The 15,489-nt window shown below is 49.5% G+C and overlaps 1 protein-coding gene across 2 annotated transcripts in view; it reads right to left on the reverse strand.

Moving 5' to 3' along the window:
- Window positions 1–15,489, reverse strand: part of PANK1 (pantothenate kinase 1) — a 104,529-nt gene that overhangs the window by 68,331 nt on the left and 20,709 nt on the right. The gene's annotated exons all lie outside the window — the stretch shown is intronic.

Genomic DNA, 15,489 nt, shown 5'->3' on the forward strand with positions numbered 1-15,489 from the left:
AGCCCATGCAAGTCAATGGGGTTAGTTACACATCCACTGTCCATGGTCCATCAGATGCCATATGTACAAAATACCGTATTCTCCCTCAGACACATTGCTGACAGAGCCTTAGGGGTACTTTGCACGCTGCGACATTGCTAGCCGATTGTAACGATGCAGAGCGCGATAGTCCCCGCCCCCGTCACAGATGTGATATCTTGTGATAACTGCCGTAGCGAACATTATCACTACGGCGGCTTCACACACTCTTACCTGCCCTGCGATGTCGCTCTGGCCGGCGACCCGCCTCCTTCCTAAGGGGGCGGATCATGAAGCTTCACAGCGACGTCACACGGCAGGCGGCCAATAGAAGCAGGGGGGCGGAGATGAGCGGGACATAAACAGCCTGCCCACCTCCTTCCTTCCTCATTGCAGGCGGGACGCAGGTAAGGAGATGTTCCTCGCTCCTGCGGCTTCATACACAGCGATGTGTGCAGGAACGAGGAACAACATCGTAACATCGGTCCTTCCGAAATTATGGAAATGTCCGACACTACACAGATCACCGATTTTCGACGCTTTTGCAATAGTTTATCGGTGCTTCTAGGCTTTACACGTTGCAAAGTCATTACCGGCACCGGATGTGCGTCACTTTCGATTTGACCCCGACGATATCTCAGTAGCGATGTCGCAACGTGCAAAGTACCCCTAAGAGGACCCGTCACGTGCCATAAATTTGCTGTTCTTTATTTTTTGTTCCTGCTCCTCTTCAATCCTGATATATGGTCCCCTCTTCCTTGTATGTAAATTTAGTCTTGTTATCCAAGGAGGTGGGATCCTCTTGAAGACTCAAAGAATTGAGGACACCGCCCACTTGCCTAACAATACTAGATTTACATACAGCAAAGAGGGGACGATATTTTAGGAATGGAGAGGTGCACATAGTGAAAATAAATAAATAAATCACCGTCATGATAGCAGCATGGTAAAAAATATTCTATTCTTCTGTCAGGTGACTGATCCTCATTAAATGCATGTTGAGTCCTTGAGCCCGTAAAAAAAAAAAAAAAAATAGACAATGTCCCTGGAACAGGCTGCACTTTGAAATACAGAAGGTTATGGGAAAAAAATGTATACTATGCAGTGTGTGTCCTTTTCTGTTTCTACAATGGTGGACAGATGCCTACGCATCCAGCCAGATTGCAGCCACTGTCCAGTGTTCACCTCCTAAGTGCACGCTCCCATCAGCCGCCATAATCGTCATCTCCAATATCAGTGGGATCGGTTGAGTCTATTATATGGAGGTCTTCTGCCTCCCCCCAATCAGATGATGGGGACAGAAGTATCACAAAGTTGGAATCCCACTGACCTGATCGTTCTGCGCCAAGAATCTGTTGCCAGAGGAATCTATCAGCAACCCCCTCAGAGGACAGAGCGCTCGGCAGTCGGGTGGCCTAGGCCTGAACTGGCAAATGAATGGGCTCTATTTAGTGTGCTCATAATTCAGTCTCCCTGTTTTTGAGCCCACAAAAAAAAAATATGATTAAAAATGACATTTTAAATGTCATTTAAATTCTTTTGAATTTTATTTTCTGCTATTTCTAGTAATTACAGAATTTCCATAAATACAAGACAAGAGAATGTAGGCTGCTCACCTCCAGGCACATGGGTGTATGATTAAAGGGGTATTCCCATCTCTAATATACTATCCCAATATGTACCGTAGTAGGTGTAATAATAATATTAGCAAATACCTATACTTAGAAATGCAGTAGACTTCTCCTGATTAGCTATGTCTCTTGCCTCATGTGCAGGGCATTGCAGCTTAGGTATCCATGGTTATGGCATAGAGCAACTACTAACTGTAACTATATGAGTGCACGTAACCATGGATACCTAAGGTCCTGCAATGCCCTGCACATGAGGTAAGAGACATGGCTATATCACGAGAACTATACTACACTTCTAATTGGAGGTATTTGCTAATATTATTATACCTACTACATGTTGGGATAGGATCTTGGAGATGGGAATAACCCTTTAAAGGGAACCTGTCCCTAACCTAGAAGCAGGGTGATGTGTGGCCTAGTAACCCCTTTCTACTCATCTCTGTGTTGTAATAGTGTGTAATATGGATGTATAAAAATATGTTTTATTACTTATGTGTTCTGTATGTAAATGAGCAGGGGCTCTAGCCCCATGGGCATCGCATTGCCCTGTGTGCGTTTGCATGCTTTCTGTGGTATCACGCCCCTGTGGGCGTGATACTATGGATTTACTTGAGCAATGTCCCCGTCACTCCTTGAGATCCCGCGCGTGCGCACTTACCATTCCCAAAGTCTTGTTATCCGGGTGCTCGCTCCTCGGCTTCAGACGCGCACTGCGCATGCTCAGAAGACTCCTGCGGTTCTGGTCATGCACTTGGCTATTTACTTCCCATATTCAGACGTGCACTGCGCATGACCGGAACCGCAGGAGTCTTCTGAGCATGCGCAGTGCACGTCTGAAGCCGGGAAGCGAGCACCCGGCTACCAAGGCTGCAGGAATGATAAGTGAGCACGCGTGGGATCTCAAGGAGCGACGGGAAAGTGTGATACCATGGATTTACTTAAGCTACTTTCCCATGCTCAGAAGACTCCTGCGGTTCGTAGAATAATGCCACCAAACGTATTATGGGCTCCTTAGCACGGACTGCACATTACTGCTGACGCATTTCAGAGGATATGTGTTCTTAGGCATATCACGTCTTTTTTTGGATCAGGAGCCCATAATGGAAGACGTTCCAGGCTGTCTCCCAGGTCTAGGACTTTCTCTGCTTCTCACAAACACTTTCATCTTTGCCATCTCCATGCTCGGGTATTGTAGCATCTTGCTGGCACTACGCCCTTTTCTCAGGGCCGGATCAGCATTGTCCAAGCCTGTACTCCTTCCACTAAAAGAACGTTGTCTCCACTCTCTGCAAGGAGCAAAGTTTTCCCCTTAGACCCCACTATAGCTTCTCAAACAGCCAGATCAGATCTCATACTTGGCACTGGCGAGAGGCAATCAGCCCAAAACACCGTGTTTGCAAATAGCTTATCTTTACTACAACATGGATTAATTTCTTACATCACAGGTTTAAGTTCCCGAACACATTTGATTAAAGTCTGCTGAACCCACTGATATCCCCTGACAATCTTAAATGTATGGGGCCTCTTGGTTCTTTCACTACAGATGATGTCGGGGGAGAGAAGTATCGGGCAGTCTGAATTTAAACAACCCTTTCATTCTCAGGTTGATAAGTCACCGGCAAATCCGTCTGGCAGCAGCTTTCTCCCCTTGACCTACTGTACATGAACTCTTTGAACTGTATACCTGTTAAACAGCAAAAAACTATATATAACGCCAATGACGGTAAGATCTTATACAGGACAAAGGCACCCTCAGTACTGAGCGTCAGCCCTGGAAAATGTCAGCTCGTATAGAAGAAGTTGACAAAGGGAAGGGACTTATTTCATGACGTGAAAAGAGAACTAATAAAATCCCCTTAATACATCAGATGTGTTCACTTTCCTCTGTCTGAACAAAAGGAATACACAATAAAAAGCCTGTAAACAGAAATTTCCGTAACCAGAAGAATAGGGCAACCTTTTTTTGCCCTTTGTTTGGTACATAGTCGTAATCTGTGACGGCCTGGTACTCACCTGCACTGGGAAATACACAGCGGCCATTTGTGCCATTGGAAACCAAGAGAGAGGTGGTGCACGGGGCTCTATACTGAATGGTGGAAGATTAAGGCTATGCGCGCGCTAGAAATGTGAAGTTTCTCAAGAAAATTTCTTGAGAAACTTCTGGGAGTGAAAGATTTCCGGACCTCCGGAAAAAATCCGCACCAAATCCGCATGCGGATTTGCCGCGGATTAGCCGCGAATTTGCCGCGATTTTCCCGCGGGTGGTTCCCTTAGGATTTTGCAGGCTGTACTGCCGAAATCCGCAGGGTACCTGCGGAAAATAATGGACATGCTCATTTTCTCAAGAAATTTTCTCGAGAAATTCTTCTCAAGGAAATTTCTTCAGAAAAATCCGCACAGTGCGCACAGCTATTTTTTTTTCTCATAGAATTTGCTGGGAAATGTCTGCACAAAGATTGCAGACATTTCTCAAGAAATTTCCGCGGCAAATCCGCGGGTAAATCGGTCTAGTGCGCACAGAGCCTTAGACAGCATGGCTAGGAAAGGGTAAAGAGGGGACACAAACTCCCTAAAATAATAATAATTTTATTCATTTATATAACGCTATTAATTCCACAGCGCTTTACATACATTGGCAACACTGTCCCCATTGGGGCTCACAATCTAAATTCCCTTTCAGTATGTCTTTTGGAGGGTGGGAGGAAACCGGAGTACCCGGAGGAAACCCACGCAAACACGGGGAGAACATACAAATGTGCGTCTCAAAAGTAGGGCTGCCACCTATTAGACATTTAGGGCATGTATAATCCTGTACAGAGTGTCAAGCCGCTGTAAGGCTATGTGCGCACGCTGTGTTTTTTTACGCTGCGTGTTTGTGCGTTTTTTGCCACAAAAAACTCACAAAAACACACCCGCGGCAAAAACGCATTGGTAAAAACATTTTTGGCTGCGTTATGATCATTTTGATCTCTGCGTTTTGCTGCGTTTTTCCAATGCATTGCAAGGGTGGAAAACGCAGGAAAGAATTGACATGTCCATTTTTTTTTTCAGCTCAAAAACGCAGCTAAAAAAAAAAAAGTTGTGTGCGGACAGCAAAAATGAAAACTCATAAACTCATAAAACTCATAAAGCGATGTCGTTGGGGTCACGGATTTTGTGACGCACATCCGGCTGCTTTAGCGATGTCGTTGCGTGTGACACCTATGAGCGATTTTGAATCGTTGCAAAAACGTTCAAAATAGCTAATCGGTGACATCCCCCCCTAATCTCAATTATCGTTGCTGCTGCAGGTACGATGTAGTTCGTCATTCCTGCGGCAGCACACATCGCTATGTGTGACACCGCAGGAACGAGGAACCTCACCTTACCTGCGTCCACCAGCAATAAGGAAGGAAGGAGGTGGGCAGGATGTTCGGCCCGCTCATCTCTGCCCCTCCACTTTGGGCGGCCGCTTAGTGACGTCGCTGTGACGCCGAACAAACCGCCCCCTTAGAAAGGAGGCGGTACACCGGTCACAGCGACGTCGCTAGGCAAGTAAGTAGTGTGACGGGTCCGCGCGATGTTGTGCACCACGGGCAGCAATATGCCCATGTCGCACAACTGATAGGGGCGGGTACGCACGCTAGCAATATCGGTACAGATATCGCAGCGTGTAAAGCAGCCTTAAGGAAACTTATAGGCCATGCAATCCTCCACTGGGAAATTAAATATGTAAATAGTCTCCTCAGGGAGGAAGCGCAACGGAATTCTAGTGCACTCTATTTGTAATCTTAAAAGTCAATTTAAACCCTTTAAATAGGTCTTGTCACATAACTTAGGATGAGAAGCCAAACCACACCCTGCATTTGCAGACAAGTGTTTCAGGGTGTTTGCCCCTCATCAGTGCAAAGCAATAGGTCTGATTTGCAGGGTGAGAGGCTTAATGAATAAGTCCCCATGTCCGAAATGCGTTTGTTGTTTATCGGCTGCTTACCATGGATTATTTTTGGGGATTTTATGTCTTGATGTTATACATTTTTTATGAAATTTTTGAAAAATAAAGGATGAGTTTTTAAGAAGTCGCCAATTGCTGGATATTCCTATTGCCTCTGACAGGAGGTCTAAAGGGGGAATGTTTCTCTTTGTGGAGAGTGCCATGTCAGCGTAAGGAGACTTATAGGTCACTTAAATAGGTGGCGGTAGAGTTCAAGTCCTTTTCCTGTCTGAAGAGGCTACTGCATATTACCTGTACCTGAAATATCCAAGATGGGAATACTTCTAAAATAAGGATATGTTGCTTAAAGGGAACCTGTCACCACTTTTTTGGCCTATAAGCTGCGGCCACCACCACTGGGCTCTTATATACAGCATTCTAACATGCTGTATATAAGAGCCCAGGCCGGGGGTATAACATAAAAAACACTTTATAATACTTAACTAACATTCGTGCTGTGGGCCTAATGGGCGTCTCCATTGTTTGGTGCTGGCGCCGCCTCTTTTGGGCATCTTTGTTCTCCTTCTCTAGCTGCGGTGCATGACGGGTCCGACGTCATCCACACTCACCGGCATTCAGGTCCTGAGCAGGGTAGATCAAAGTATTGTAGTGCGCCTGCGCAGGACCGGCGAGTGTGTATGACATAGCCGCGTCATGCACACAGGCTTCAGAAAGAGGACGAAGATGGCCGAAAGAGGAGGGTCTGGCACCGAACAATGGAGACACCCATTAGGCCCACCGCGCGACCATTAGGTAAGTATTATAAAGTGTTTTTTATGTTCTACCCCCGGCCTGGGCTCTTATATACAGCATGTTAGAATGCTGTATATAAGAGCCTGGTGGTGGTGACCGCAGCTTATAGGCCAAAAAAGTGGTGACAGGTTCCCTTTAAAGGGTTCTACAGTGAAAACATATCAGCTATCAGTAAGATAGGTGATAACTTATTGCTTGGTGGGGGTCGGCACTAATTGGCAGCGGGGGACAAATTTTACTCCTGTAGACTGGAGTAGCAGTGCATATTCGTCCTCTGCTACAAGCGCTGCACACGGCTTTTTGTGGCAGCACCACAGAGAATGACTGACGCGGAGGTTGGGCATGTGCACTGCTGCTCAGTATAGCAGGGGTACAAACAACGCATTCAAGGATAAAAGTTGCTCATTCTGCGGATCAGTGGGGTTCCATAAATAAATTACACCTATCCTGTGGATAACTTGATTTCACCTCCTTTAGGCCCCATGCACACGCTGCAGTTTTTCATGTGTTTTTTGGTGCAGTTTGTGGTCACCTTAGTCCCCACAAACTGCATGCTTTTCCTGGCCCAGAAACGTCTATGAGACTTCAGATGTGCTGTGCGGACATTGCTTTTTATTTGGGCTGCATTTTTGTAGTGACCACTAAACTGCAGCATGTCAATTCTTTTTGCGTTTTTCACCCATTTTGATCAACACATGCGTTTTTTGATGCTTTTTTTGCCACAAGATGCATTTTTTTGGCCACAGGGTGCACTTTTGTGGTTAAGACAGAACTGCAGAGTGCGGACATAGCCTTACGATATGCTCACATGTTGCTTTTTTATGATAGGGGAAACGCTGGAAAAAAAAAACCTCAGAAACAATTGACATGTCTATTGTTTGATGCAGATTCTGTTGCAGGAAAAAAAACTGCATGGAAAAATTCAGCAACGTTTGCACAGCACTTCAGGATTCTCAAAGATTTTGCTGGGATGTGTGTTACCTTGCAGATTGATTAAAATCTGCAAAAAAATAAAAAACGCATCAAAAAAGGGGTGGGGGGGAAATGTAGCGTGTGCACTCAGTCTTAATGTACTCCCTAATGTGAGACTGTGGCTGTTAGGCTAGTTTGTAACTTGTCTCAGAACAAGCTCACTGCCAGATTCTCAGTTAAAGGGGTTATCCGGCTTATTTTGACTTTTTTATATAATTTCCCTATTAGGCTACATTGGAGCAGGTAAGTAGATAGTGACCACTTACCTGCCCTGCTGTCAGCCCCTCTCCCCAGGCTCAGAGTGGTCATGTGACCGCTCCTGCCGCAATTTTGCTGCTTCCGGTCATTTCATGTCAACATGGGCAGGGCTATGTTGACATGCAAATCTGGAACCGCATGTTGCCGCCCTGCTGGGCGGGTACAGTGCAATGAGCCCCGCCCCCCTCCCGCACATTCCCCCGCACCCTGTACTCTGCCCACAACCTCCCCCTGCACTGCTGTGGGGTCCATGCCCTGGGGGAGGGGCCTGGCGGCACCTGCCGTGGTGTCCGCTCCAGCACCGGGCCCCTGCTCAGGATCGCACATTCAAATATACCGGCATCACAGATCACAGATGCCGATATATTTGAAAGCGCTGATGAGAGGGAGCGCAGCTTCTCATCACTGCCCCGCTGTCTGTGCTCTCTTCAGCACAGCGGTGACGTCACTACTGTGCTGATATGGCCAGGGCACAGACAGCGCGCGAACGTGCGGGAGCGGCGGGGACCAAGGACGGGTGAGTATGTACTCCCTACATGTGTTCCCTATGGGGGTAGGGGGGGGTCGGTGCAAAGCGCCCTCCACCACGCACGCACGTACGTTCGCACACACTCCTGGTTTATACCTTCTCTGCAAAATGTGGATTCAAACCTGTAAATAAAGGAGTGAATGCTCCCTGTGTTGTCGGTGTATAATGGTGCTATAAGGCTATGATTACCAGCCAAACATAAACATTAATACTGCGCAGAAATCAGGAGATCACTGAGGGAATTCGGTTCTTTCTTGAGCAAACTGCACGACTTTCCTGGTCACGTGTCGGCCCCTGACGACTCCACATTCTGCCCTGTATTCATTACAGACAAGGCTATATACTACATTTACAACAGAGCCGCCCGGACAAAGCCTGGTTCCCAGGGAAATACTAAACCTAGCCCCGGAACAGTCTCTGATAGTCGTGCATCCAGTGGCCAGATGCTTCAGAGCTGCATTCATATAGCTGGATGGACTCATCAAGCTCCATCTCGCTCAGCAAAAGCAGCTACATAAGCAGCACACAACGCATTGGCGGACAGACAGAAGAGGGCCGCTGTGTAAGAGCAGTATATGCGCCTTTTCAGTCCAATGACTCATCAAAACTCCAATTCCACATGTTTTGAAATAGAAATGGGCCCCGCAACCTCTTGTGCGGCTGCACCAATGATATGTCCGCCCCTGACAGAACGGCTGTCATAACCTGACAATGGTGCGCTCCTCTAGTAAACTGCCCGTGGGAAGTGAGGGGTGAGGATACTACTGTGACTAGATTAAAAGGCTTAGTCCATAGGGGGCTGCTGCCACTACTGACATAGTCCCAGAGGGGGCTGCTGCCACTACTGACATAGTCTCAGAGGGGGCTGCTGCCACTACTGACATAGTCCCAGAGGGGGCTGCTGCCACTACTGACATAGTCCCAGAGGGGGCGGCTACCACTACTGACATAGTCCCAGAGGAGGCTGCTGCCACTACTGACATAGTCCCAGAGGGGGCTGCTGCCACTACTGACATAGTCCCAGAGGAGGCTGCTGCCACTACTGACATAGTCCCAGAGGGGGCGGCTGCCACTACTGATATAGTCCCAGAGGGGGCGGCTGCCACTACTGATATAGTCCCAGAGGAGGCTGCTGCCACTACTGATATAGTCCCAGAGGGGGCGGCTGCCACTACTGACATAGTCCCAGAGGAGGCTGCTGCCACTACTGATATAGTCCCAGAGGGGGCTGCTGCCACTACTGACATAGTCCCAGAGGAGGCTGCTGCCACTACTGACATAGTCCCAGAGGGGGCGGCTGCCACTACTGATATAGTCCCAGAGGGGGCTGCTGCCACTACTGACATAGTCCCAGAGGAGGCTGCTGCCACTACTGACATAGTCCCAGAGGGGGCGGCTGCCACTACTGATATAGTCCCAGAGGGGGCGGCTGCCACTACTGACATAGTCCCAGAGGGGGCGGCTGCCACTACTGACATAGTCCCAGAGGGGGCTGCTGCCACTACTGATATAGTCCCAGAGGGGGCGGCTGCCACTACTGATATAGTCCCAGAGGGGGCGGCTGCCACTACTGACATAGTCCCAGAGGGGGCGGCTGCCACTACTGATATAGTCCCAGAGGGGGCGGCTGCCACTACTGACATAGTCCCAGAGGGGGCTGCTTCCACTACTGACATAGTCCCAGAGGAGGCTGCTGCCACTACTGATATAGTCCCAGAGGGGGCTGCTGCCACTACTGACATAGTCCCAGAGGGGGCTGCTGCCACTACTGACATAGTCCCAGAGGGGGCGGCTGCCACTACTGATATAGTCCCAGAGGGGGCGGCTGCCACTACTGACATAGTCCCAGAGGAGGCTGCTGCCACTACTGACATAGTCCCAGAGGGGGCGGCTGCCACTACTGACATAGTCCCAGAGGAGGCGGCTGCCACTACTGACATAGTCCCAGAGGAGGCGGCTGCCACTACTGATATAGTCCCAGAGGAGGCTGCTGCCACTACTGACATAGTCCCAGAGGAGGCGGCTGCCACTACTGACATAGTCCCAGAGGGGGCTGCTGCCACTACTGACATAGTCCCAGAGGGAGCTGCTGCCACTACTGACATAGTCCCAGAGGGGGCTGCTGCCACTACTGACATAGTCCCAGAGGGGGCTGCTGCCACTACTGACATAGTCCCAGAGGGGGCGGCTGCCACTACTGACATAGTCCCAGAGGGGGCGGCTGCCACTACTGACATAGTCCCAGAGGGGGCTGCTGCCACTACTGACATAGTCCCAGAGGGGGTGGCTGCCACTACTGACATAGTCCCAGAGGGGGCTGCTGCCACTACTGATATAGTCCCAGAGGGGGCGGCTGCCACTACTGATATAGTCCCAGAGGAGGCGGCTGCCACTACTGATATAGTCCCAGAGGAGGCTGCTGCCACTACTGACATAGTCCCAGAGGAGGCGGCTGCCACTACTGACATAGTCCCAGAGGGGGCTGCTGCCACTACTGACATAGTCCCAGAGGGAGCTGCTGCCACTACTGACATAGTCCCAGAGGGGGCTGCTGCCACTACTGACATAGTCCCAGAGGGGGCTGCTGCCACTACTGACATAGTCCCAGAGGGGGCGGCTGCCACTACTGACATAGTCCCAGAGGGGGTGGCTGCCACTACTGACATAGTCCCAGAGGGGGCTGCTGCCACTACTGACATAGTCCCAGAGGGGGCTGCTGCCACTACTGATATAGTCCCAGAGGGGGCGGCTACCACTACTGACATAGTCCCAGAGGGGGCTGCTGCCACTACTGACATAGTCCCAGAGGGCGCTGCTGCCACTACTGACATAGTCCCAGAGGGGGCTGCTGCCACTACTGACATAGTCCCAGAGGGGGCTACTGCCACTACTGACATAGTCCCAGAGGGGGCTACTGCCACTACTGACATAGTCCCAGAGGGGGCTGCTGCCACTACTGACATAGTCCCAGAGGGGGCGGCTGCCACTACTGATAAAGTCCCAGAGGGGGCGGCTGCCACTACTGACATAGTCCCAGAGGGGGCGGCTGCCACTACTGACATAGTCCCAGAGGGGGCGGCTGCCACTACTGCCATAGTCCCAGAGGGGGCTGCTGCCACTACTGCCATAGTCCCAGAGGAGGCTGCTGCCACTACTGCCATAGTCCCAGAGGAGGCTGCTGCCACTACTGACATAGTCTCAGAGGGGGCTGCTGCCACTACTGATATAGTCCCAGAGGGGGCGGCTGCCACTACTGACATAGTCCCAGAGGGGGCTGCTGCCACTACTGACATAGTCCCAGAGGGGGCGGCTACCACTACTGACATAGTCCCAGAGGGGGCGGCTGCCACTACTGACATAGTCCCAGAGGGGGCTGCTGCCACTACTGACATAGTCCCAGAGGGGGCTGCTGCCACTACTGACATAGTCCCAGAGGGGGCTGCTGCCACTACTGATAAAGTCCCAGAGGGGACGGCTGCCACTACTGACATAGTCCCAGAGGAGGCTGCTGCCACTACTGCCATAGTCCCAGAGGGGGCGGCTGCCACTACTGATATAGTCCCAGAGGGGGCTGCTGCCACTACTGACATAGTCCCAGAGGAGGCTGCTGCCACTACTGACATAGTCCCAGAGGGGGCTGCTGCCTCTACTGCCATAGTCCCAGAGGAGGCGGCTGCCACTACTGACATAGTCCCAGAGGGGGCGGCTGCCACTACTGACATAGTCCCAGAGGGGGCTGCTACCACTACTGCCATAGTCCCAGAGGGGGCTGCTGCCACTACTGCCATAGTCCCAGAGGAGGCTGCTGCCACTACTGCCATAATCCCAGAGGAGGCTGCTGCCACTACTGACATAGTCCCAGAGGAGGCTGCTGCCACTACTGATATAGTCCCAGAGGAGGCTGCTGCCACTACTGACATAGTCCCAGAGGAGGCTGCTGCCACTACTGATATAGTCCCAGAGGAGGCTGCTGCCACTACTGACATAGTCCCAGAGGGCGCGGCTACCACTACTGACATAGTCCCAGAGGGGGCTGCTGCCACTACTGACATAGTCCCAGAGGGGGCTGCTGCCACTACTGATATAGTCCTAGAGGAAGCTGCTGCCACTACTGACATAGTCCCAGAGGGGGCGGCTACCACTACTGACATAGTCCCAGAGGGGGCTGCTGCCACTACTGACATAGTCCCAGAGGGGGCGGCTGCCACTACTGACATAGTCCCAGAGGAGGCTGCTGCCACTACTGATATAGTCCCAGAGGAGGATGCTGCCACTACTGACATAGTCCCAGAGGGGGCGGCTACCACTACTGACATAGTCCCAGAGGAGGCTGCTGCCACTACTGACATAGTCCCAGAGGGGGCTGCTGCCACTACTGACATAGTCCCAGAGGGGGCGGCTGCCACTACTGACATAGTCCCAGAGGAGGCTGCTGCCACTACTGACATAGTCCCAGAGGGGGCTGCTGCCACTACTGACTTAGATTCGGGGGGGGAAGGGATGCTGTAAATTAGTCCCAGGAAGGGCTGCTGTAACTACCAACTTAGTCCCATGGTGCCCTCCTATGACTACTGAGTTAAGGCCCAGTCACACTAAACAACTTACCAGCGATCCCAACAACGATCCAACCTGATAGGGATCGCTGGTAAGTTGCTAGGAGGTTGCTGGTGAGATGTCACACTGCGACGCTCCAGCGATCCCACCAGCAACCTGACCTGGCAGGGATCGCTGGAGCGTGGCTACACGAGTTGCTGGTGAGCTCACCAGCAACCAGTGTCCCAGCCCCCAGCCAGCAGCGCCGCGTGGAAGATGCTGCGCTTGGTAACTAAGGTAAATATCGGGTAACCAACCCGATATTTACCTTGGTTACCAGTGCACGCAGCTACACGTGCAGAGAGCAGGGAGCAGCGCACACCGCTTAGCGCTGGCTTTCTGCTCTCCTAGTTACAGTACACATCGGGTTAATTACCCGATGTGTGCTGTAGCTACATGTGCACAGAGCAAGAGCCGGCACTGACAGTGAGAGCTGCGGAGGCTGGTAACGAAGGTAAATATCGGGTAACCAAGGACAGGGCTTCTTGGTTACCCGATGTTTACTGTGGTTACCAGGCTCCGCAGAAGCCGGCTCCCTGCTCACTGCACATTTAGTTGTTGCTCTGTCGCTGTCACACACAGCGATCTGTGCTTCACAGCAGGACAGCAACAACTAAAAAATGGCCCAGGCCATTCAGCAACAACCAACGACCTCACAGCAGGGGCCAGGTTGTTGCTGGATGTCACACACAGCAACATCGCTAGCAACGTCACAAAAGTTGTTCGTTAGCAGCGATGTTGCTAGCGATGTTGCTTAGTGTGACGGGGCCTTTAGTTGACCAAGGCCCTTCTGTGACTAGCGAGTTAGTTGATAGGGGATGTGGTGACTAGCTAGTCTTGGGAGCTGCAGTGACTTTTCCAGTTATTCCTGGAAGGACTGCTGTGGCTACTGAGATAGTGGAGGATGGGCTGCTGTGACAACTAGGAATGTGGAGGGAGGGTCTCCTCCAAAATGTTTGTTTGTTTTTGCATCAATTGCTTCTCAACTGGCTTTGAGGAACATGAAACCTCTTGCAGCCGGAGTATACAGAGCTTACACCACCACCGCATTGCAGACACACATATATATATATATATATATATATATATATATATATATATATATATATATATATATATATATGTGTGTGTCAGAATATAGGCAGCCTGTACTCTGCAGACGGACTCCAGGTGAAGGCTTCTGTGACATATCTCTGTAATTAGACTCCCCAATGAATACACAGTAAAGTCATTAGTCCTGAATTTCCAGTATTTTTTTCTACAATATGAGCTTTGAACATAAGAAGACAGGTCAGAGGAAGAAAAATAAACGTCTGATTGCCGGGATTACAGCACAATTATGTAACACTTATCATTCTCTAATGATCACAAATTAAAGTCCAAAGCGGAGAGCCGAGATGAGGGCCATGTACTCACATGTAATGGGACGACCGTTATATCTGAACAACTCATAGGAAGCTAGAAATAAAACAGAAGGGATGTAACGGGGCGTACAAGACAAACCTGCAACTCAAGTCTGTAGTAATGGGGTCACTATGGGACAGGTCACCTTAACATTAAACTCACCACTAAGTTATTATAGGAGGCGCAAGCTGTAAACAGCAGCCTGCATTCTGCACATTGATTTATAGGGCAAAGGTAGAAAAATGTGAAATATCCTGCATGTCAGGAGAGCGATTCCCATACAAAGAGTATATTAGGCAATAGCTGTGTAAACTATTCCCATATATAAGTTAGTCTGATTTCCTTAGAGGGGCCCAAGCTGTATTTGCTGCTCAGACCCCCAGTGATCAGGTGTAATCTGTTCAGACAGTATGGATATATTCACATGGAGCACAGACAAGCGGAAAACCACAGGGAAAATGAAGTGACATTTCATTTAAGGCTATGTGCGCACAGTGCGTTTTTCGCGGCGTTTTTGGCCTCAAAACTGCATGACTTTGCTTCCCCAGCAAAGTCTGAGTTTTCATTTTTGCTGTCCGCACACAACTGTTTTTTTAAGCTGTGTTTTTGAGCTTGAAAAAAAAAATGGACATGTCAATTCTTTCCTGCATTTTTCTGTGTTTTCCCCCCATGCAATGCATTGGAAAAACGCAGAAAAACGCAGAGATCAAAAACGCAGCAAAACGCATGCGTTTTTTTACGCGTTTTTTCGACGCGGGTGCGTTTTTTTAGCGGCCAAAAACGCACAAAAACGCAGCATCAAAAAAACGCAGTGTGTGAACTTAGCCTAAGACAACCCTTCTATTGACCATACAATAGGGATCAGACAACAGTGATCACGATCTCGCCCATTTACCCCTTTGTCCTCCCCCATACAAATGTATGTATGTTGTATTTGGTGTAACCTTTAGTTACCCTGAACACAAAAAAAAAAAGCTGGGAAAGTAATTGCATCTTCTTAATCCTTGTAACAATGCTAAACAAGTCAACAGGACATGATGACCTACCGACACTTATACTATGCTAATATCCCACCGAACCAGAAAAACTAGGCTCACTGATGGAAGCCTCACGTGCCTCCTACCATAGGCCACTCACACCAACCACGTCTGCTGCACTCTCTATATATTAGACTAAATATATATATATATATATATATATATATAAATATATATATATATAAATAAATATAGCGGTCATTGTACACATTGGCACAAATGACAAAGTTAGAGGTAGGTGGAAGGTCCTTAAAGATGATTTCAGGGAATTAGGTTGTAAGCTTAAAGCATGGACCTCAAAGGTGGTATTTTCGGAAATAC

This window comes from Anomaloglossus baeobatrachus, chromosome 5, assembly GCF_048569485.1.
Source record: "Anomaloglossus baeobatrachus isolate aAnoBae1 chromosome 5, aAnoBae1.hap1, whole genome shotgun sequence".
NCBI lineage: Eukaryota > Metazoa > Chordata > Amphibia > Anura > Aromobatidae > Anomaloglossus > Anomaloglossus baeobatrachus.